The 24,417-nt window shown below is 51.0% G+C and overlaps 1 protein-coding gene across 2 annotated transcripts in view; it reads left to right on the top strand.

The window, feature by feature from the left end:
• The window catches only part of Fam163b (family with sequence similarity 163 member B), a 38,140-nt gene that overhangs the window by 5,986 nt on the left and 7,737 nt on the right, over nt 1–24,417 (top strand). The window contains exon 1 of one of the 2 annotated variants that reach the window (XM_031373341.1): nt 148–460. The exons of the other annotated variant lie outside the window; for it this stretch is intronic. The gene's annotated coding sequence lies outside the window, so the exon portion shown is untranslated. Of the gene's footprint in view, nt 1–147; nt 461–24,417 lie in introns of those variants that run through there. 2 annotated transcript variants of the gene reach the window in all.

Genomic DNA, 24,417 nt, shown 5'->3' with positions numbered 1-24,417 from the left:
GGGGGCAGGGTGGGGGTGGGGGGAGGAACCTCGGACCAGCGTCAGCACCAGGGACAGCTCCTCGCCTGCTCCCTGCAGCCGCTGCCGACGGTGCGCGCAGGGCTGCAGCGCGCACTCCTCAGCAGGCTAGCGCGCGCGCGCCCTCCCCTCCAGCGCGCGCCCCGCGCCAGGGACTAGGCTGGAGTCGCTCGTGCTGCTCGCAGAGAGGCAGCTGGGCGTCCAGAGCCGTGGTCACTACGCGCAGCTGGCAGGGAGTCTCTCCTGGCCACGCACTTGCCTCCTCTGGGGCCTCCAGGAGTCTCTTGGCGCTCACTTTGCCAGCCCGGCCCCAGCAGGCGCCACCGGCCTTGGCCTGGACTGCGTTTGCCGCTACTCGCTGTGTGGGACAGAGGGACGCCCGCCCCGTCACGTGTGTCCAAGTCCTCCGCCAGCCGGGGCAGCGTGGTTCCCATGGTTCAAGGTAAGGGCCAAGCGGGTACGCAGGTCACAATGTGAGAGCAAGCAACGCAGACTGGGAAGCCCGGGCTCTGCGCCCACCTCGACTACAGTACATACTGCAGTCTGCCCTGGCCACCTTGCATCAGGTGCCCTGACCTATCTACACAGGTGCCTGTACAGCATCACCCATCCAATTGCTACCCTCCCTCCAAGAGCCTGAGATGGCCAGTGGGGTTCTAGGTGAGAGGCAGGGGAACCCACGGACAGAAGAGAGGCTCTTCTTCCCTCCAAGGGTGGCCTGCCTGAGGGAAGGGATATGGGGAGAGAAAGTTTGTCCGAAGAGACTGGAAACCTGGCTCCATTCATCCTTTCTTGCCTGGAGCTGAGATGTTTGGTTTCACGTGGTGAGGCTTGCCTCCTACCAGGTTGCTGCTGCAAGCTTGCCCTGGGCTACTGCTGGCATCCATTCTGTCCAGCCTGTGTGTGAAAGGCTTGATGGTTCCATTTGACAGATGAGGAAACTGAGGCGTAGAAAAGTTGGTTTCTTGTCCAAGGTCACGGTTAACAGGTGGTAGAACCTCTGTTGCCGCTTTCCCACGTTGTTGGAAACCCCTCATCTTAAATAGTGTGGGCAGGAGGGGCATACGGGGCAGACAACTGTGGTTTTCCAGCCAAACCCCCAAATCCCAAAAACAGGTTCACATTCAGTGTCACACAGGTGCGCATAGCTCTGCTGGTATGACTCTAGGGCAAGAAACCTAGGTGACAAGTCCCCAGACCCTTCTGCAGGGTCCCTTACCCCTTCTGGGGGCGCTAGAGTTAAGAGTCTGAAGAATAGTGCCAAGCTACTCTTCTGTGGTCTTCTTCCTGTGCTGGTCAAATTCTTGGTAGGGTTCAGGGACAGCTTCCACCTCCCAGAAGTTTATGGTTACAGAAAAACACATAGGTACATCTTCCCACCTTCCCCTTCTTGAGATAGAATTGAGAGTGAAGACTCCGTGCCAAGGCTCTTGAAGACTCTCCAGAGTTGATACTTCTGGCCAGTAGGAGGTGGTTGAAACCGTCCATGGGCTCAGGTGTGCTGAGTGCACACAACTGTGTGTGGCTTTGAGAAGTTCTTTTCACTCCTGAGGCCAGGGGCTCACTTCTGTCTTCTCTCTTTTCATCCCTTTCTTTGGTGGTTGTATTTGCCTTATGTCATAGAAAAGATGGACAGAGTGGTCTTGTGCTGGAGTCTTGTCCCTGTCACCTGAGCTCTTGTTGGACTGGTTGGTACTGACCCACTTGCACAGCCTGGAGATGCCTTCTGAACGGTCTAGGGTCTGGAAAGAGGTGCAGCTTCCAAAATGGGTGCCTGGAATACCTGTTGGGGGTGGGGAGCTGTAGAACATCACTGGCTCTCTGGGGCAATCCAGTGCCATGAGGTGTGGGAGTCCAGGATGTGCTGTGAGTTCTCCACTGTCTCTCCTGTAAATGGGAGATATCCCCAGTGCCCCAGGCATCTGCTGTGCCAGCATAGGTAGCATTGAAAAAGAACTTACGGAGATGGTGGGCACAGATGGAGGAGTCAAGACTTTGCCTAGCTCTGCCCTTCTTCCTGGGTGACCTTGGGTCAGTCCCTGTTTCTTTCTAAACCACAGATAGAGCAGATGGTCTCACATGCCCTGGGGTTCCTCTCAGCTCCCCCTCCCCCATTCCTGTCCATCCCATCCTCTAACCATGTAGTCACCCAGGTTTTGTACTTTGGGCTGGACCTAAGTGTCTAAGCCTGGTGCTGGTTCTGAATGAGGCTTTACTGCTTAGGGACCTGTGCCTGCAGACCCAGCAATCCAATGAGGAAAGATGATAGTGCTCAAAGCAGAAATTTGTCACCTCACAGTCAATTATATTGGATCTAAACTCTCAGGGGTTGGGTGGAAGGCAGAGTGGCTGACTGCCCAGACTGTCCACTCTGCTCCCACCCTGCCATTACCCCTCCTCCTCTACAAGCCCTGACCTGGGTGGCAGGGAAGTGGTGATTTCTACAGTGGAAATGTGGATTCAGGGCCCAGGTTTTAGGCGAATCATTCAGCAACTTCATCTACAAAAAATGGTCGCTTCTGCCTACCGTGGGTATTTGGTGGCACCTATGCAGGCATGACCTGGAGCATTGTGAGGATGTAGTGGGGCCAGAAGGGGCCTCCTGTCTACCTTGTTACTACCCTTGCTGAGAGGTCCCTGCAGTCTCAGTCCCTCTGGATTTATCTAGGCTGGAGCTGCAGTGCCTGCAAGCTCCTCTCCTCTCTCCTCCCGAATCTTTCCATTTCCCCAGGCTCCTGGAAGAGGCTTAAGTTGTTGAAGCCACCCCTCACCCAGTCCTCTGCCTTGTCTCCCTTGCTGGGGGTTTCCCTAAAAGGCCCTGCTAGCCCAAGTTACAGGGATGCTGTGGCTAGAACCCTTAACTAATGGAAAGCTGGAATATGAATTCCTGATTTACACTCCTGAGACATGACACAGGGACTACGTCCCTAATTTCCAGGGGTCTTGTAGGGGAGGTGGCTGGAGATGGTCTGGGGTCAGATCCAGGCTGTAAGCTATGCTCTGTAAGTGGGCTTTATGCAGAACTCTAAACCTTGGTGGACAACAGGCAGTCCTGGTGTTAACACTGTGGGCTTTGCCACAGAGCCTGACAGGAGAAGAAAGGCAAGGGGACTCAGAAGAGCTTACCATGTCCATTTGGACCAGGACAGTAGGCAATGAGCTGATGCCACCCATTTGGGGAGCTGTGGTGGGTTGGAGTAGCCGTGAATGTGTACCAGGACTAAACAAACATCACTCCAACTGGCCTTCATTAGGATCTGGGATGAACTGTGAGGGTAGGTGAGGAGTGGGGGTTTTCCTTCCTTCGGCACCAAGGTAGCACCCGACTGTACATCCCACCCCAGTGGATGCTGCTACTTTCTTCTGGGTCCTCCCAACCCACCGAAAGGGGCATCTGTGGTAATGGCTCTAACCAGATCAAGCCAGTCACCCCTGCTTGTGTCCAGTTTCTCCAGTAGTAGGGCTGAGGAGATGGCTTGGTCGCTAAAGTGCATGCCTTGGGAGCAGGAGGACATGAGTTTGATCTCTAGAACCCATGAAGGGGAGCCAGAAGAGGTAGGGATGGTAGTGAAGGCCTGTAATTCCAGGACTGGGGAGGTAGAGACAGGCAGAGCCTGGGGGCTTGCTGGCCAGCCACCCAAGCCTGTTGGGAAAGTTCCATGCCAGCTAGAAATTGTATCTCAAATACAAGACAGATAGAGCCAGAGGAATGACACCAGATGTCCTCTGGTACACACACACACACACACACACAAGCACATAAGCACATGCACACACACAAACTCACATGGACACATGCGTACACACATGCACATATACGCGTACACATACGCAGGCACACACACGCATGCACAGGGACACGTGTGTACACATATGCACGCATACACACACATGCGCACACATGCATGCACACACACATGCATACGCAAGCACACACACGCAATGCACACAAGGGTGCGCACACACGTGCTCACACGCACTCAAACATACACCTGAAAGTACTTCTGTAGTGATTTGGTTGGGATGAGAGCTGCCTTGCTCCCTGGGAGTCATGAGAGGAACAGATAGGGACCTGAGCAGTGGTTGGGGAACAAGCCAGACTCCTAGGGTCACAGCCACATTCACCGCCTCCAATGACTGCCGAGGGTGGCAGGGTGGCACAACCTTAGAGACTGCGGTAATGTCTGAAGCATGTATGCCTAGTGAGGTCACTTAACCCCTTGGTTCCTGGGTCCTTTATGCTGTATGTTGGTCCAGCTTCCTAGAAGAGTCTGTATGCTGCTGGGAAACTCCCATGGAGCGCCCTTCCTGGCCAAACCAGAAGATGGTCTCAGAGCAGACAAGGATGCCCTTGTCAAACAGGTGAAGTGTAGCTGGTCTTAGCTACTTTATGGGTTCTTCTTTTTTCTTGCCCTTTATCCCCACCCCACCCCACCCCCTCGCTTCATACCCTATCACTAGATAGGAAAGGATAGAGGGGAGAGACAGAGTCAGAGACAGACAGATACACACACAGAGAGATGGAGAGACACAGAGAGACAGATCTCTCTGAATCCAATTTCTTTCTTGTTTCTTCTTTGTTTGTAACTGGTCTTTGATCTCTTGTGGGTTCTTTTCCCACTCTTTATCCCACCCCTTCCAGTTTCACCCTCTATCACTAGATAGGACAGAAAGAAGGATAAAAAGAGAAACAGAGAGATCCTTCAATCTAATTTCTTTCTCTTGTTTCTTCTTTGAGCATGACTACTAACAAACCACATCTGACATTTCTGAATGACCAACAACTACCAACCTTACTTTTGGGGGCCCTAGCATTTATATACCTTCTGAAAATTTTCCAGAATTCCAAGAAACTATCTGCTGCTGGTAAAACCACGCCTCTGCTAGCACAAGGCAAGTTATAGGCAGCTGCTGTGAAGTAACCCACACCTGGGAATAAAATGAAAACATATTCTTATACGATTTCTGTGATTTTTTTTTAAAGAAACCAAAATTCCAAATTTCTTACTATAGTGAAGCCCACAATGGCAAAGCCATCACCATCTGTGGCTCAGCTTTTACAACTAGCTCTAGGCTTCCTGCAGGCTACCCAGTGACAAAGTTGATCGTTGGGTATTCTCAGGATGCTCTGCCCGGTGACTGGACCTACACCTAGGTCTGGGGAAGAGCCCTCTGTCTTTTGCTGTTACTTGCCTTTGGCATTTGGTCTGTGGCCTAGAGCAAACACCTAACATCAGCTAACCTCTCTGGAGTTGGATGCCTTGGCTCCCTAGCCCTAGGTTAGCAAACTCCCATGCCAGCCACCATGATAGGAACAGCCCCTGCTTGCACAAAACAGTGACTGGTGGTTTTGTCTTTTTTCCGTTATGCATTGTGTGTGCTTACCTAATATGCATTCATTTTATAATATATTCAAATATTTTTATTAAAAGAAATGTGTGTTTGCTGCAAAAGGAAAACCAATCCAGTTTTTCTTGGCTTACTACATGCAGATTAAAAGCTCTCTGGTCCTTTGCTATGGTCTACGTGCTCCCTTCCAGCCATACTGGACCTCAGTGTTCCTGTTCATGAGTGTTCTGCCTTTGTGCTTTGACTTGACCCTGGCCCCCCATCATGGAATGGGCTTCAGGGCTTTATCCTCTGTCACAAAGCCCTAGCTCCAGCCTGACTTCCTAGTCTAGTCTTTACAGGGCAGCTCTTGACTCATAGACTTATCTAGTTGGGTTGGTGACAGGCCTGCCATCAACTGGTTCTGTCTGTTATAGACTTGCCTGAGGTGTAAGCCTTGAGTGGAAGGCCCTAGAGGCTGGCCGGGGGAGGAGAGAGTAGGAGGAGGCATGTGAACAGGATTAAACTGTAGTGTGGGAAGGTTCTGTGTGGTTGGCAGCATGAGGCATGGAGGCAGGTACTCTAGCTTCTATGGAAATCACCTCAGGCTGGAGCAGTAGGGTAAGCGGTCTGGATGCAGTCAGAGCCGAGCCCACTGGGTAGGTATATAGTCAAGGGAGCAGGTGTTGCTTGGAGGCCAGACACTGCTGCCATCTCTGGAGGCAAGGGAGAGCATCTACAAATGCTAGCTGGCTGTCAATGGGCTCTTGAAATGCCCCTGCTTTTTTTTTTTTTCTGAAATGGGGCTAGTCCTGGGTGCCACATTGACTTCTAACTATGTCTCTGTGGGTGTAGTTGGGGTTTCTCCTATGCTTTGGTTCCTAAGCCAGGTTTAGCCAACCTCTCCCTCCTGGCACTGGCCAAAAGGACTGTCTACTGCAGGCTCCCCCATATCCCTGCCCAGGCACTTGCTGCTGGACCACCCACCATGCCTGGCAGTAGCCCCCTTATTGGTTGGTTGTTCTCAGTGGCCATGGAGGGAAAGGCTACAGAACTCTGGGGGACAGTGAGGAAGGCTCCAAGGATACCATTTCCTCCTTGCAACATGTGTCTGGGGCTCACCTTACAGTGTTTGAAATGTAATATTTATACTGTGTTTTCCAAATCACTCCACTCAGGGTTGGCATACACGATCTCACTGGGAACATTCAGGAACTTTCCTAAGGCAAAATAAAGATGTTCCATTTTCCAGTTTATAGGCAGACACCCACTTAGGGTTACTTTTTTTCTGAGCCCATTCCAGAGCCCCACAGTCCAGGCTGGCTTACCCCCAAACTGGCACCATGCCCTCTATGTGTGAGAGGCCTTGATCACATCTCTTTGGAAAGAAGATGGGGTGAGGATGTGGCGGGGGAGGTAGTCTGCCTCTTTCTCTAGAATGTACTTGCTTGTCTTTATCACGTGGTTGATGTTAGGACTGTTGGTGTTTACCTGTGTCTGGCGTTTGTTTGGTTAAAACATTCATTACGTGGGAAGCTCCATATAAACTCACTTACAGAGTTGAAGAATACAGCCGTCTGTGATTTTTACCTTCATGAGGCTTCCCATACGAGACACCCCCTAATTACAAAACAGAACTCCATTGCAGAAGATTGTTTCACGGCATGGAGTTTTGGGAAATCGCTGTCGTAGTTGTTCATATTCCCACTGGTCTGTTTCTTGCTTTCTCCTTGGGAGCTCCCGTTTCATTGATCAGGAGACAGGGAGAGGCAAAGGAAAAGAAGAAAGAAGGAGGCATGGGAAGAGATGGGGTCTACAGTCAGCCATAACCTGAGAAGTTATTTAGGGCCTGTTAGTGAAAATAGCCAGGTTACTAACCTCCTCTTTGCTCCAGTTTCCTGGCATATAAAGACAGGTATGTTTTCCCCTTCTGTCACCAGGGAAGATCCTGAAGGAGCACGGTGGATCCTAGAGTCTCTGGGTATGAATCAGGGAGAGAGGCTCCCGACCAGCCCTACAAGGTGTATATGTGGTTGGGGTCTTCTTGGGATTCATATGTCAGACTTGGGGTGCTGCTAGGGAAAAAAGAAGCAGAGACTCAGCTTAGTGTTAGAGGCCTCGCACAGCTTCCATCACTGCTGGGCAGGCTGGCTAATATCTGTGGAATGACTGAGACCCTGGACCCCACTCTGTTCCTACTCCTCCCTGACACTCCTCCCTGAGTATCAGCAATACAGCACAGACACACAGACACGTTGGATACACACAGAGAATACAAGTACGCATGCACACATGCATGCACACAGCAGGCACTCGCAGAGGCATGCATATGTGGAGCCTTACAGAGACAAACATGCACACACAGACATCTACAACAGGGGCAAATGCAGACATACACACAAATACACAAGTACACACAGACATTCATACAGTAGACACACAAAGAAAAAAAAGAAAAAAACCACAGGTGGTACCCAGAGAGACATGCACATGGGGACACAAGCAGAAGCAGACATGTACACACAGATACACACAGAGACATTCATGTGGGGACACATGTTAAACATGCACATATGGAAGACATGCACACAGCAGATACACACAGGGACACACATGCACACTACACGCATGGACACACAGAGAAACATTCACAAATATACTCATGAAACACACATGTCATGCACTTAGCAGATACAGAAAGACATTCTTCACATGAGGACAAACACGGACACACATGCAAACATATACATACACATGCACCACACATACAGGTGCACACAGAAGACACACACTGAGACATGTACATGAACACAAGTGCAGAAACACACAAATACACATATGCACTCACGTAACAGATATGCAGGCATACACATACATACAACAAATATGCACACTTAAGTGATATAGCTCCGTAGTAGATTGCTTGTTTAACTCGCAAGAGGCCCTGAGTTCTATCCAGCAGCACACATATAGAGATACACAGACTTACACCCAGTCTTGCCCTGTACCCTCTGCAGACACAGGACAGGAAGGAGCCCCCTCCCTTTGGAGACATTGTCTGGCTCCCATTGTGCAGGCACATGATGCTGGTGTCTGGAAGATTCTATGCCTCTTGGAGGGCTGCTTTTACTTGGCTGTTTCAACAGCATGGCACCCTCATGTTCTCTGACTGCTAGCTGTTAGGGAAGCTTCACCAGGCTCTACCTTTTGGGTAACAACGTGCCACTGGGCATTCTCTTAGTCACCCTTACTCTATTGGACTTAACACTTGTTATGTCTCAGCCTGAGTAGCAAGGCTGATAGCTCATGTATATATTGGTCACTTATTGGCATAGCGATTGTGCAACAAGCTGTCCTGACATTTAGCAACAGAACAGAGCTCTTTTTGCTCACAGGCTTATGAGTTAGCTGGGGCTGTTCCACTCATTGTGGGTGTCCACTCTAGGTCCTCAGTTCTCTTCCGTAACTCCAGTCTGTGAGTATATGCTTCCCTAGCACACTGCCTGGATCCCAGGAATGAATCATTCATACTTCTTTAACTTTGTCTAGAACTGGGATGTGATCCCACATGCTCCTGTTTCATTGGCTAAGTCATATGACCAAGGCCAAGGTCACTAAGGCAAGACTCTGCTGTGCCCATGGTAGTACAAGATCCTCTGCAGGGCAGAAAGGGAGCTTGCTGTGTCTGTGCTTTCAGATAGTTCCTACAAGTGGCCAGATCTAAGCTCTCCTGATATGATAATATGAGTAGGTCTGACAGAGAACAAAGCTCATGAATGGCACCTGCTGTCTGGTCTGCCCCAGTTCCACTGATCTGGAGAAGTGATGGGGAAGGAACAGGGAATAGGCTCCTTTCTCACCTTCCCTCCAACCTGAGCAGAGGGAATGAGGGTAGTAGTCCCAGCTGGTAAAACCAATGTCTGTGGGGTGGGGTGGGGTGGACAATAGCTCTGAACAGATACTGGGGAGAGAGAGCTTTGGTGGAGGAGCAAGGATCCCCAGATCCCCTTGCTGGCTGAGAACCTCTCCAGTACTGCTGATGCATCCACATGAGAATGGAAACAAAGTCATGGGTCACAGCAGAAAAAGGAGATAGGAGGGAGGTGATGTGGAGAGGAGGCAGGGTGAGGCATGTCCTTCCCAGCCAAGCCTGGGTGTGAAAAAGGCAAGGAGAAGGAGATGGCACTCAGGCAGTTATGTGGATCTACCCTGCCTGCTGTCATCAGACACAGAGCTTCTGGCACATTTGGAATGGTGGCTCGGGCTATTACACACAGTACAAGGGTCCTGTGCTGGGAGGGTGCCAGGGGATGCAAGGGAGCGCCCCAAAAGTCCAATCTGAGCTGAGACTGGAGGAGGAAACCGAGACAGTGGTGAGCCCTGTAGTGGTTCTGGGGAGATGGGGTGGCAGGTGGAAACAAGGAGGTAGTGGGGACTTGATGCAGTGAGGCCCTAAAGGACCAGATGGAGGAGACCGTGGGCTCAGCCAGAAAGGGAGACCGTGGCCATGAGCCTGAGCAGATAAGAGGGATCTAGGTGAAAGGGAGGTAAGGCCTGGGACACAGGTGGGCACCAGCCTTGCTGTTCACCAGACCAGGGTTCTGCTGCACAGGAATCTCAGAGCACCCCTGTCTGATTAGCCTGAGGTATGACCCCTAAAAGGGCCTGAGGTTCATGTTATCCCTGTGCTGTTTGCAGTGACCTCAGTGCCTGTCCTCAGTACTCCACTTATGAAATAAGCCAGATTGGGACTCTCTGATCTGAGAACCCAGCCTAAATGTTGTGTGAAATATTAAAAAAAAAAAAAAATCCCACACTGGTGCTGGCCATGCACTGGTCAGCTCCAGCAGATAGGCTGAGACCGCATTCTTTCCCTTTTTGCCACATACACCCTGCGCCTCCAAATTCCCGTGGCTGGCTGAGGTGCACCCTTGTACACCACACTCTGCCATCATACCTTTCTCTGGAACCCAGTTGAGTCCTGTGTGAAGGAAAACACCACACAATCTTAGTTTAGAATCAACAGGTAACACGATTGCTGGGTGCAGACCCTAGCATCCTAATTTTACAAACTATTCTCTGTTAGAAATCCTTTGGTGGCGGATCCTGGTGGAACCGATAGCCTCTGGCTTCCTACATTTTGTCTGTCTCTCCTGCTCCCACTGGTCCAAAAGGGCGTCTCCTTTCTCCTGTCTTCCCTCTTTCTTTCCCCATCCCCTAAGTCCTGCCTACATTCCTTGTAATGTTTACTTATTAGAGAAAAATTCTACCACATTTAAACTTTGAAGTGTCTTTAAGCCCCTCCCCTTAGCAGTTTGTTGAGCTTTTGGGATCTAGTGGATTAAAACTGGAAACTATTTTTAAAAACATTGATTTATTTAGTGTGAGAGAGAGAAAGGTGAGGCGGGAGGGAGGGAGGGAGGGAGGGAGGGGGCTAGGTTTGCTTGAGAGAGCCAAGGGACAACTTACAGAGCTAGTTCTCTGTTTCCATCATGTGGGTCCCAGGGATTGAACTCAGGCCATCAGGCTTGGCAGCAAGCACATTCACCCACCGAGCCATCTTGCTGGCACAAGAACATAGCAAAATATACAAATCTCTAAGCTCCCAACAAGGTTAACATCCACGATGCGCGGCGCCCAGGAAACAATCGCCTAGTGTCAGGAAAGCAACAACCTGCAGAGAGGAGAATTCTGTAAGGAAAGACCAGAGCCACTTTTAGCCCAAGCCCTCCAGAACTTCCCAGTATTCCAGGAAGTATGGTGCTTTCCTAGGTAATAAGGACTTTTTTTTTTTTTTTTTTTGAGACAGGGTCTCATTGAAACTGGAACTCACTAACTGGTTGTCCTGGAAGCTCCAGGGATCCTTCTGTCCCCATTTGCACAGCACTGGAATTGAAGCAGGAGCCATCATGAGCAGATTTTACTCCTGTGCTAGGGATCAAATTCAGTTCTCACGCTTATATAACAGGCTCCTTACCTAATTGAGCATAGTCTCCCATCCCCAGAATGAACTTTTCTAATGACCAGAACTACGAAGCTTGGGCCTTTGTGCTGTCACGTTCTTTGTGGGATGCTCTCTCCTGCATCACCTCTGGGTTATCTTCAGGGTTTGGCATCCTGTTTGCCCTCTCCTCGATCTCTTCTCCCCGATAGCACCCTCCTTCCATTTCATAGTATTATTATATGCTCACATTGTCCACACTTCACACTGTAATGCATCGAGCTAGGACAGAAACTCAAATAGGGCAGGAATCTGGAGGCAGGGGCTGATGCAGAAGCCACAGAAGGGTGCTGCTTACTGGTTTTCTCCCCATGGCTAGCTTAGCCTGCTTTCTTATAGAAGCTAGGACCACTAGCCCAGGGATGGCACCACCCAGACCAAGAAAGGGCTAGGATACCCCCAATCAATCACTAACCAAGAAATGCCCTACAGATGGATCTTATGGAGACATTTTCTTAATTGAGGTTTACTCCTTTCAGAGAACTCTAGCTTGTATCAAGTTGACATAAAACTAGCTAGCATGAGGGGGCATGGATCCAGGACCATGATGTGCTAGAATTTAGTGAGTACTTGCTGACATATTGTAGGTAGATGTCTATGGCCTTAACACCCTGAAAGTGTCAGATCCCTTTTGCATTGTGTGTAGATGATGTAGACAGTGATGATGCTGGATTCCAGAGAATTGAGCAAGGGTGTGATTCACAGAAGACTTGCTCCAGGAACTGGTTTACTGATGGCTTTGAATAGAGCTAGAGGGAGTCTGGGCTGGCCATCAAAGTCCCTAAAAGAAGAAAAAGAAAGAAGGAAAAGAAAAGAAAAAGGTGATAAAGATAAAGACTAGGACTGTGGTTGGCAGGCTGGGGAGTAAGCCCCTTCCTAGTTCAAGGAGCCCTGGGGGAAACTGAGGCTCCAAGCAGAACAGGTGGTGGGAGATGGGAGGGAAGGTGACCATGGAGAGCTTAGGTACACAAATGTTTGGACCTAGAACCAGCAGTTCTATGCTCAGAGACTGGTGGGGACACCACAGAAGAAGGTGTGCTCCAGAGAAAACCCAAGGGGCCATTCTGGAAAGTGTGAGCTGCAGCCTGTCAAGCATATCCTTATACACAGAGAACATCCATCCCCACTCACCACCCTGCAGACCTCCCGGAGCTGAACACCCATCCTAGAGCAGCTCTTGTCCTCTTGCTTTGGCACATGGGTCAGGGGAAGTGAATGTTACTATCAGGCCTGCCCAGAGCTCTCAGACTTTGCAAAGGAAACAGAGAGGAAAAGTCAGTGGCACGACCAAGGACACATACTTCCAGAGCATGGCTGCACAGGAGGCCCGAGCTAGGGATGCATTCAGCCTGCTCAACAGCCTGGCTTCCTGGGGCTCAACCAGCAGGACTATGTCCTTGTTCATCACCAAACACAAAATGCAACCTAGTGTTCATCTCACAGTCCGCATGCCATCTGGGGAGGGGTTACCTGAAGAGTACCATAACTGTCTTAAAATGAGGGACCAAACCAGGAGTAGTGGCACATCCCTGTCACCACAACACTTTGAAGGATGAAACAAGAGGATCCTGAGTTTGAGGCCTGCCTAGGCTGCACGGTTAGGTCCTGCCACAGTAAACAACACAAGGCATCATGACACAAGACACTATGATAGGAGGGATGTCTAAGTTTCTGTTCAAGGCATTCTGATATCCAGACAGACATTATGTCAAGTACTCAGAGGCCTGAGCATGGGCTGCCTGGAGCACAAGGCCCCTTGATGTGGTAGGCGTGCCTAGTGCTCAGGCCTGGTACATACCACAGGAGTGTGGTTTTGTGTAAGGTTGAAGGGACAGGTTTGCTTCCCAGCTGGTCTGCCTCATTCCTGCCTGCCAGCAGTCACTCCCATCCATCCCCTGGTCTGGCTGAAGCTCGATCTGTTCCCATCCAGTCTTTCCAGTGCCCCCACCCAGATCCAGGGATGGACCCAGTATCGAAGCAGAGACCTGTGACTATGCTCAGTGGTGACTGGGTCCTTACCTAGAGATGCCCTGAGATATGCCAGAGGCATGTGAGGGTGGGGTGTGAACAGCCTCCCCAGTCATGCTCCAGCCTCAGCAAAACTACAAGGAAAGACACGGCCTGGCCTTCCAGATCAGAGGAAGCTAGCCACTTGCATGTCCAACAACTGTCCTGTCCTGAAGCAGAGGCAGCCAACCAGACCTTGGAGGGACAGAGTTGGAAACCAAGGAGTACGACTTGTATTCTGGGAGCCTTATTGGGCCTGGCCTTGCCTTGGGGCTCTTTGGTTAGCGCAGGGTTCTTAGAGTATGGCTCCTGAGAGGCCGGCACCAGCACCCTCTCAGAGCTGGTAAAGTGTGGTGGGATCCACTCAGAAGTCCCCAACATAGAGCCATCCACCAGAATACAGAGCCCCAGGGGAATGTAGACAGACTATGATAGGGGACTGGCTGGCAGTGTCTCCAGCAGGTACAAGCTTGGGAGGGGACAGGATAAAGTGAGCACTGAATGTGCCCTGTATCTTTTTCAGTTACTGCCCTGCCGCAGCTACCCAGGACTTGAACCTCCCAGAACAATGCCTGCCATGCAGTGAGCCTCAGTTTTAAGTGAATGTGAAGCCTGCCATAGTTGAAGGCCACAGGGCAGGGGCAAAAAACAAGGCGTGACCAAACCTGCTTCTTAAAAGACTGGTGGTCTCACAGTTACCACCACTTGGCAGGGGTGCAGCAGCAGCTAATGCAGTGGTGTAGGGCAGCCTAGAGAGGGTAAGCTAAGTGCAGTGGTGCAGGGCAGTCTAGAGAGAGAGTTGGAGCAGGGAGGGAGTGCTGGCCTTTAAGAACAGCCCAGAATGCCCCAGTCTTGGCCTAACACCTTTTTCAGGGCTTTGCTTAGATGCTGGGGAGCAGAGCCAGCGCCCTTCAGCGTCCTGGCACATTCATTTTCTGAAAGGCACAGTGTGAGTGTGTGTGTGTGTGTGTGTGAGTGTGTGTGTCTGTGTGTGAGTATGTCTGTATGTGTGAGTGTGTGTGAGTCTGAGTGTGTGTGTGTGAGTGTGTGAGTATGTGTGTGAGTGTGTATGTGAGTGTGAATGTCTGTGTGTGTGAGTATGTGTGAGTGTGTATGTGAGTGTGTGAGTGTGTGTGAGTGTGAGTGTGTGCATGCATGTGTGTGAGTGTGTGTCTGTGTGTGAGTGTGTGTGTGTATGTGTGAGTGTGTACATGAGTGTGTGTGAGTTGTGTATATGTGAGTGTGTGAGTGTGTATGTGTGAATATGTATGAGTGTGTATGTGTGGTGTGTGTGAGTGTGTGTCTGTGTGTGAGTATGTGTGAGTGTGAGTGTGTGCATGAGTGTGCGTGTGTATGTGTGTGTGAGTGTGTATATGTGAGTGTGTGTGAGTGTGTGTGTGAGTGTGTGTGTGAGTGTGTGAGTGTGCGTGTGTGTGTGTGTGTGTCAGTGTCCAGTGGCTTTCTCTATCCTGTTCCACACATGATCTGTCAGCAACTCTGCACTCAGGGCCTCTCACAGAGGGATGCTCAGCATCGTTTAGAATTCCTGGTTGGGTACAGAGTTCTGAACCATTCTGCCGGCTGCGACTGGGGTTTTCTTGCATCCCAGGACTGTTAGGCAGAAATGGTGGGGCAGGCAGGGGACTGGTAAATGCAGTGTGAGTGGGTATGGCTGGTCAAACAAACCAAGAGGGGACTGGTCCATCACCATCTATCTATCTCAGGCGAGGTGGGGGGAAGCTAACAGGACAGGTGCCCACCCAGCTTGGACTTAACTGCCCATCAAGTTGACAGCTTTCCTTCCCACAGCCATTACACAGAGGGGCCAGGAGCCAGCATCACTGAGCCCTTGGGGTGCATCAGCGGGGGTGAGGGGTCGAGGGTGGGAGGGGAGTGTCTTCAGACCTCTCTTCAGCTCAGTGAGGACTTGAACTTGAGGCACTTAGACTCGGCCCTGCCACCGTGCTTGCAGCTTCCTTTGTTGCTTTCTTTGTGAAGATGTCCCAGTGCTGCTGCGTGGTTCATTAATGAGGTGATAATGGTTCCAGTTATCCAGGCCTGATACCACCCTGTCCCGCTCCGCCCATATTCCAGGCCCTGAACTGGAACCAAGAATTATGCAGAGCTCTTGGTAGAGGAACGTTCAAATTATTATTAAAACAAACAAACAAACAAGCAGAAAACCAACAGCAGCCAAAAGGTTTTGGAAACCTGACTGCTGTACTTTGTTATTTGCAAGGGGAGCAAGGGGATCCCCAGAAAGGCACTGAATGGAACAGCAGCTCTCTAGACTGGAAACAGGCAGGGGAGGGAAGGGGCTACAGGAAGTAGACCCCCTCTTCAGACCCCCTCCTCACACTACGTGCTACTGCCACATTTAGCACACACTGGTGCTTGCTTCCCCCCACCGACCCAGTCCACACAATTGCATTCTGATACAGCCCCCCACTGAATGCTACAGTACTGCCCCCTTGTGGCCGGAGGACTGCCAACAGGTAGGAAACCAGTTTGTCTTTCCTGGGGTGGGGTTGAGAGAAGACCTCAGCTCCGAGTAGCATGCTCACCCTCACTCACCCATGTTTCTACTGTATGACTGTGTGTGCTTTTCTTTCCAATCCTGACCTGTGTGATTTCCCGTGCAAAGAATAATAACAGGCCTGCCCGGATGCCGTAGGGACTGAAGGAGGAGGTGGGGGCTATCACGTGTCTCCTGGTGTAGAGACTAACTATGGGGTGTGTGCTTATGTTGTGAAGAGGCACTGGGAACAGAGCCAGGGCGTTTGAGTTGAGGTGATGACCTATAAAGGTTGGGAAGCCCCGTGGAGAATTTGATAGGAAGGTTAGAGTCCCATCTTGAGTGATCCTGGCTCATGCCTTGGATGTTTCTGGTCATCCTCCTGTTGGAGAGTAGCTATCTCAACTTAGTTATAGTCGGTTGGCAGTTGAAGGGACAGCTACAGAGATGGAAACCAAGTGCGTACATACTCCTTGACAGGTGTGTGACTACTTTGGGGAGGTGGGAGAGGTAGACCTCTGAGCAGCAGCTGAGTTCAGCTCTCAGAAGTCTGTCTATGGTAGTTTGAATGAAAATGGCCCCATAGGCTCATAGGAATTGGCGTTGTTAGGAGGTCTGGCTTTGTTGGAGTAGGTGTTGTTGGAGGAACTGTGTCGACGGGGGTGGGCTTTGAGGTTTCAGGTGCTCAAGCCAGGCCCAGTGTCACTCTCTCTTCCTGCTGCCTGCAGATCCAGATGTAGAACTCTCAACCACTTCTCCAGCACCATGTCTGCCTGCGCACTGCCATGCTTCCCACCAAGATAATAATAGACTAAACCTCTAAACTGTAAGCCAGCCCCAATGAAATGTCCTTTATAAGAGTTGCCTTAGTCGTGGAGTCTCTTCACAGCAATAGAACATTGACTAAGACAGAGTCCCTTACCTTGTTGCCCCTCGCATTTCCTCCTACCCCATTGAGCCCGGAAGAAGTTCACCCCTCACTGAAGCAAAGCTCCTTCTTTAGTGGGGCAGAGCCACCACCTGTCTCCACAGGAGGGAATAAGCTATACCTTCCACTGCCACTTAGCACAGGCCCTGAACCTCAGGCAGAGTGGAGACACAGCCCACACAGGCCTCCTCAGCCTGATTGCCAATGGGATTCACATTTATATCAGGTTCTTGAGCCCAAGGAGGGGACTTCTGGCCTTTCTCCCTAATTATGTGCAATGGGAAACAGATGAGGATAGGTTCAGGGTTGCCCTGTAGGTCTCGTCTGTCACTTTTTTGTTGTTTTTATACACTCATATGTGTGTCTGTGTGTCTCTGTTTGTGTATCTGTGTGTGTCTATGTGTCTTTGTCTCTGTGTCTGTGTCTTGTGTGTATCTGTGTGTATCTATGTGTCTTTGTCTCTGTGTGTGTCTATCTGTCTCTGTGTATGTCTGTGTCTGCGTGTTTCTCTCTGTGTGTCTGTGTATATGTGTGTCTGTCTATCTCTGTGCATCTGCGTGTGTTTCTCTGTGTGTGTGTGTATGTGTCTTGTGTTTCTCTGTGTGTGTCTTGTATGTATCTGTGTATGTCTGTGTCTTTGTCTCTCTGTCTCTGTGTGTGTCTGTGTGTCTTTGTCTCTGTGTGTGTCTATCTGTCTCTATGTGTCTGTGTGTAACTAATACAATGTCTTTCTCTACTGTTTTCCATTATTTTTAATAATTTTCTATTATTTCTTGAGACACCATCTTCATTGAATCCTCAGTTTGCTGATTCCACCAGGCTATCTGGCTAGTTACCTCCCTCGTATTGGGGTTCTAGACCTAGCCACAACACGGGCTTCTACAAGAGCACTGGGACCAAATTCTGTTCCTCGTGCTTATACAGGAAGAGCTTTACCCACTGAGCCATCTTTCCAGTCCCCATTTTCCCTCTTGCTCTCCCCTATCCTCCACATGTTCTCTCTAACCCTCTGTACCTCAGGGAGACCCAAGAGAAAGAATACAGGCTCCAGTCTAGTAAACTGAGTCCTATATCAGGCAGAGGTTGAGATTTAAAAAAAAAAATCTGCTGACTCCTGGAGTAAATCCACCAAAACCCAGCAGGCTCCAGCTATGTTCATGAGGCCAGTAACCACTCAGCCACCCACCCACGGAGCCAGCCTCAGCCTCAGCCAGCAGCTTCATCCCCTTTGTATCCTGCCTAACTGCCCCCTCTCTCCAATCCCCTATCCCCATCCCCAAGCCTGGGTCCTTTACTATGGCTTTGGAGTGAGGAGTTGGTTCTCTGGGGTTCAGGCAGAATGGAGACTCTTGCCAAAGGTTTGAAACAACCCCAGCTGGGGAGGGAGCCCAAGAAGTGGAAAAGCTCAGTCCCCCACCCCCATTTCCTGTTTCCCTATCAGCCTGGACTTCTTATCTAGGGTGTGCTCTCACCCTGGAGAAGCCTGGCTTCTTCTCCGCTCCTGTCTTCATGTCCACACTCATAGGCTCCCCTGCCCAGCTCTGAGCCAAACCCATGTGGATGGCGACTGGACTTTTTCCCTTGGGAATCTTCTGTAGGTGAGACATTTTGGCTTTGAGTCAGTTGGAGCTGGTCAGCATGCAGCCTTCCAGAGTGGACTCCACAAGGCTTTGAGCTTCAGGAAGGCTCCACCAGCCACAAAAGTCTCAGTCCATTGTGTATTGGCATCTCTCTTTGCTCAATGGGTGGTTTCACTCTCCAGGCCTGTTTATTCCTATAGAATATGAGTCAGGTTATCTCTGCAAAGAAATTTCGGAAGACCTGGGGTGCATTTGCTGACTGGTTCACTTAGCCACCAGGAAAGGCTATCAACCTAGGGGGAGCCCTAGGGTGAGATGGGCTCGCCCACCTGCCATGACTAGGCACAGTGATCTGGGTTGACTGTGTTTTCAGTTGGGGTCTGAGAAGGCATTCCACCTATGACAGCCTGGAGAAGGCTGGTGGAATGGATGGGTCCCTGTGCTCCTTCTGGGGGATACTTCAGAAGTGCAAGCCACCAAGCAGGCAAGCTCAGGCATCTGTGTATCTTATACCACCATCTTCCTAACCAACCCTAGGTCTAGGTGCATTAGTCTCCTCACTGTGGGAATTCTATGGGGTCCTCTACAGATTATGGACCTCTGGGAACCTTCCTGGGTTAGAGGTGAGGGGGACACATCCCAACACTGCTGGCAGCTGCCCCCTGTCAGCCCTCCCTTGTGGTGGGCTCTGGTTAGTGTCTCTGAGCCCAACCCAGCCACACAGAGCTGCTGAACACTTTCCCATCTATTTATTATTGAACGAACGCAGGAATCTGGGAGCCCGCAGAGCGTGAAATTGGGAACAAATGCAGAGGAGGTCTAGACAGGAACCCTGTAGGCTGCTCTTTGCTCACTCAGGCCGCAGGGCCCTGGGGCTTCCAGGTAGCAGAAATACTTGTAACCAGACAGATGTGCTTGGGGGAGGGAAAGGGTTCTGAGTCCCCGTAAGCTCTTGCCCAGACTCTGGCAAGGAAAAGAGGCTGTGAGGCAGCCAGCCTGGATTCCCAGACAGAGCCAACCCTCTCTATCCCGGCCTCAGTTTCTCCATCTGGAGTGAGCAGTAGTGCCACACTGGGTTAGAAGAGACCCTCATTAAATTAGCAAGTTTCAGGATCCCATGCTGCCCTACCATGGTCCAGGCAGCTGTGTTTGCTAGGCTCTCAATTCTGGTGCCCTGTGGTGCTGGAAGTCCCTGGGCACAGTGAGGCAGCTGGGTTTTCCCCTGGCCTCAGAGCACTGACCTTCACAAAACCTTTCTATGTGCCCTGTACCCCGTGGGACCCTGGCAGGACCTGAAGTAGGGTGCAAAAGTCTTCCAAGGCTAGAGAGCAAAGTGGGCACAGTGAGAGCAGAGAAAGGAGAGGGTTAAACACAGGATGCACAGTCCAGATGGCAGCTACGTGGGGGGCTCCTGCCAGAGGAGGGAGCTCGCTGGAGGAGGCAGGTGGAGGCGTCTGGCTCTGCTGCCAGGTGTTTCCTGCCTTGTCCCCCCCCCCCCCACTTGGGTTTCTCTACACAGGAGACAACGGGAGCTTGTAACATGGCCATTCTCCAGACTGGCTGCCTAGACATGGGTTATGTGAAACACACTGTCACTCACCAGAACACTGTCCCACCCCCCAGTACACATTCAGATTCCAAAAATGGATGGAGGTCCATAGAGTCCCACATCTTACACTTTGCACTTGGAGAAACAGAAGTGAGGATGGAGAGCTCCTGTTTATAAGCCGTAAACCCATTCATGGTCCCAGGGAGGTAGTTAACAGTTGAGCAAGGGCCTTGCCACATGGCATGGACTGGCATGAGAAGACTGCAGAATTGCCTTATGGTTGCAGACAGGCCGTAGGGTAGTCTCTGCCAGGTTGTCCTGGGTCACTCAGGCTCTTTCCCTCTACTCCTTCCTTCAAGGACCAACTTAGCAACCTGCTCCAGAAACTCCCCAGTTCCTTCTCCCAATGGGCACAACCCAACTCTCTCCCTGAGCCCCAAAGCATTCCTGTTTCTCTTAGGTACTACTCAGCTTAGCCTTTTTCAGCAGCTATTGGGAAGATCTCTCCCAGACAAGGACAAATGAACCAGAATCCCTTTCCCGGCCACCTTGGCTCAGTGCTGGACACTGTTCTCTTCTCTCCCTACTCCCCGCACTTACTGGGAATTCCTCCTTCAAGGGGAATAATTGCAATCCCTGATCCCCATCATGAATGGGGTTCAATGGGTTACCTGCACCTGCCGGCGTAGGGTAGGCACACGCTGAGCCAGTCAGTCTAGCGCACGTGCAGCCCCAGACATCTAAGGGCATCACAGACCTGTTATTGCTCAATCTTGGGTGGCTGAACACCACTTGTCCCTCTAAGAAGTTGGGGGACGCCGACCATTCAGGGGTCACGTAACTAGTTAGCATGCCAGAGTCTCCTTCATTATCGGAATTAACCAGACAAATCACTCCACCAACTAACGGCCATGCACCTGGACACTGTTTTCATCTATGACCCTCACATTTGGTTGTGTATTTAAATCACCAAGACCCCTTGCAGGTTGGTTAAAAATCCAACAATGTGGAGTAGATGGAAGCCTTTGGATAAACTGTACTGAATCCGCATTGCAGATGAGGAAGCTGGGGCCCAGGAAGAGGCCTCTGACCTGAGTGGGAGGTGGAGGGGCTGGCTGTGAAAAGTCCTAGCCCTTGAGGAGAAGAACATCAGGGTGCGATGGAAGGAAGTGACCTCTGGTCCTTACACTGCTTCTATTGACTGGAAGCATGCCACATGGTTCCTTTTGTGTTTTTCAAATATGTGGTACACACTGAAGAAATTCAGAAAGGCTTTCTGAATTAAGCAAATGTATGTTCAGCTCTGGTGGCAGTGGAGGTATGGGAAAAGGGTACCCCTGAGGGAAGGCAGGCGGATAGAGCCAAGGGAAGCCTGGCCACCCCCGAGACAGTTGGTAGTTAACTAGAGATGATGTCAGGATGGATCTGAGCAGAGTTGCCAGTGGCCTGTATGGTTGTGCTGGGCCAACCCTGGGACCTGGCGCCCATTGCGGGTGTGTATGTATCTGCAAAGCGATGCTGAGACACTCCAGCTGGATGGCCCGGGTGTTGGATCAGCGGCTGCTGACAGCCCTGGGCACCTGGCCTGAGCTGGCACTCTTCCCATCATGCCGCCAGGCTGCCTGCCGGCTGGAGAAGACCCAGGCCCCAAAGAGCAGCAAAAAGCAGCCTGGGTCCTGAGGGCCAAATGAGTGATGTGTGTCTCTCAGACCTGGGAGAGGCTCTACTGTGAGTGTGGCCAGATCCCTTGGAGACCTGATTCATGCCTATAGGATGATATCAGCCTGCTCCTCACAGAATTCTCAGTGTTTCTCAAATCTTCCAAGAGAGGAAACTGAGGCATGAAAAACAGAGGCATTTGGGCCTGTCCGGCGACTGACTGAAGAAGTACAAGGCTGGCACAGGTCTGTTTGTGTGCATTGTATAGAGCCCCTCTATTCTGAGGAGGCCCCTCAGCCCTACCGTGCCTCTTGTGAGCTGTCTCCTCCCCTCAGCTTCAGCCTTGCATCCATGAGGACACCCTCGACTGGGGCATATGCTCTCTGTAGATCTAGCTCCAGTCCCTGTGGCTGTCAGTGAACCTGCATGTGAGCCCCAGTGGAGGGTCATTGCAGGACACTGAATCTTGACCTTCAGGGCACTCAAGTCCAACTTGCTAGTCATTTCTCTCCTCTTTGGCTCCTCTGAGTACAAGTTCACAACAGTGCGGTGGCCCATTGGGACTATCTATAGTCATCTGCCCCGGGTGTGAACAACAGAAACTCACTTAAAGTGGTATCTTTATAGTCTCAGGGGGTCCTGGAGACTTCATTAGGACATCTCCACGTCTGTGTCTATTTCTCCTTCTGCAGATCCTTCTGACTCTCTACACATTTAGCTGAGAATGCCAGCCCTTGCCACATGTGTCTTCACACATGCCATTGACCAGCAGGGAGCTGAAAATCTCTTAATTCCATTCTAATTCTCAGGAGAGAAATTCCCTAGGGTCTGTGTCCACTTCAAACCCACATATACCCCTGTTAGAACCCAAAGACAAACAAGAAGGGCATAAATGCAGCCACCGGAGCCCTCTTGGCTCAGAAGCAGAGCCCAGAGGGGAGAGCCAGGGCAAGGCTGGGCTGTCCCCAAAGTGTCTGCTGTAGTGCGTGTTCCCATGAGAGTACTGTAGGATTTAGGGCGTTAGTACAGAGGAGATTCAAGGCTCAGTGGTCGTGGGGGCAGCAGAGGACGTATTACTGCAGTGAGGTAGATGGAAGGAGTCCCAGAAACCCTACACGTTCCTGAGCACATATGTAGATCTGGCTCTAACTTGACCCTGAGCGTTTGTCTCAATGGGACTGGTGTAGAACAAGCCACTTTCCCCTTCTCAGACTGTGGCTTATACATCATCACAAGTGGGCAACCACGGGGCCCATGTCATCTCAGAGAGAGGGATGTGTCTGACGAGCAGGTAATAGGAATGACAGCAGCCTTTGTGCATCAGACAGCCTGGCTCCTCCTCCTCCTCCTCCACTAGCCACCAGACCCCTGTCCCTGCTGTTGTCTCTTGCAACCATAAGATACCACTGTGTGCTAGGCAGACACACAGAGAACAATTTTACCTTAACCAGGACATTGTTTACTTTGGTCTGTACCTCCCAGGTAGACCCTCCTCAGCCCCCTTCCTAGAGAATCAGTACCTGCCTCACACTTGCCAGCTTCTCTGACCACTGAGAAAAGCTTTCTGGGGTCTTTTCAATGATCCCAGAAAAATCAATGTTCCTTGTACCCCAACAGAGGGCTGAAAACAAAACAGTTGATTCTAGTGGCCCCAGTGACTGTCTGTTTGGGTTCACCCTACTGTTAGAAGTTAGAAGCATGCCATGTTCCTGGACAGCCCTGCAGCCACCTCTACTGCATGCCTGCTCCCAGCTCCTTCTCTGCAGGCCTGCAGCCCTAGCAAGGCCAGCTAGCCAGCTGGCCCCAGCCTCCTGAGAGACTGAGGGGGCCAGAGCTGCCAGGCAGTATGCCCGGGAATGTAGGGTCCCTGGGGCTCCTTCTCTGTCTGTCTCTCCAGCATGTCTGCACCCCATTGTCTCACACTTTGGGGCTGTCTGGACTTGCCTCTATTTGGAGCTTTCCCCATGTCTGTCTGTATCTCTTGCCTTGTTGCTCTGGACCTGCTTGTCATCTGTCTGTCTGTCTGTCTTCTGGGATCTGAATTTCAGTCCCAGACTTGTCTCAAAGCATGGCCTGAGCAAAGGCTCTCCCTGGCAGTGCATGTCCACGTCTCTTCCATCTGTACCCAGGCCATCTGACCCTCCCTCCTGAGCCAAACTGGAAAGTGTGTAGGAACACCTCATATAGACTCTCCCCACCTAGACCAGCAAAACACCAGTCTGTCAATTACTCTCATACACCCCGGAAGAAGAGTCCTCAGCCCAAATCCCAGCAAGTCTTTGGGCAGGCTTAGCAGAGATTTAGAAACATATGCACCACGGGGTGTTTCCTTGCACGTTTCTGCAACAGTAAAAGGTGGATAATTGTGCCTGTAGGATCCAGCTGGATGAGCTTGGGATCTTCAGCCTAAAGGGGCATGACCTGAGTGTGAGGGTGCCAGGGAAGCTCCACAGTGGATCCAGAGGGCTCCCTAAGACCATCACTGGAGCATGGGGCTAGACCACTGCATGAAGCAAAGGAAGGCGCAACATGTCTTAACAGCAGCTTCTTTGAGACGAGAAGGGGAAAGTGTTAGTGCATGTGTGCATGTGCGAGTGCATGCATGTGTGTACGTGCTGGGGTGAGACTGTGAAAGGGAAAAAGCAGAGCTAAGATAAATAGTTGCTTCCAGGGCAGAGCAGAGAAAGGAAGGAAAGAAGGGAGGAAGGAAGGGAGGGAGGGAGGGAGGAAGGGAAGAAGGAAGGGAGGGAGGGAGGGAGGGAAAAAGGAAGGGAGGGAGGGAGAAAGGAAGGAAGGAAAAGAGGGAAGGGAAGGGAAGGGGGAGGAATGGAA

Source organism: Mastomys coucha, unplaced genomic scaffold (genome assembly GCF_008632895.1).
Source record: "Mastomys coucha isolate ucsf_1 unplaced genomic scaffold, UCSF_Mcou_1 pScaffold15, whole genome shotgun sequence".
NCBI classification, from domain to species: Eukaryota; Metazoa; Chordata; class Mammalia; order Rodentia; family Muridae; genus Mastomys; species Mastomys coucha.
Note: the sequence above shows the minus strand (reverse complement) of the source record. Positions and strands in the feature narration are given on the sequence as shown.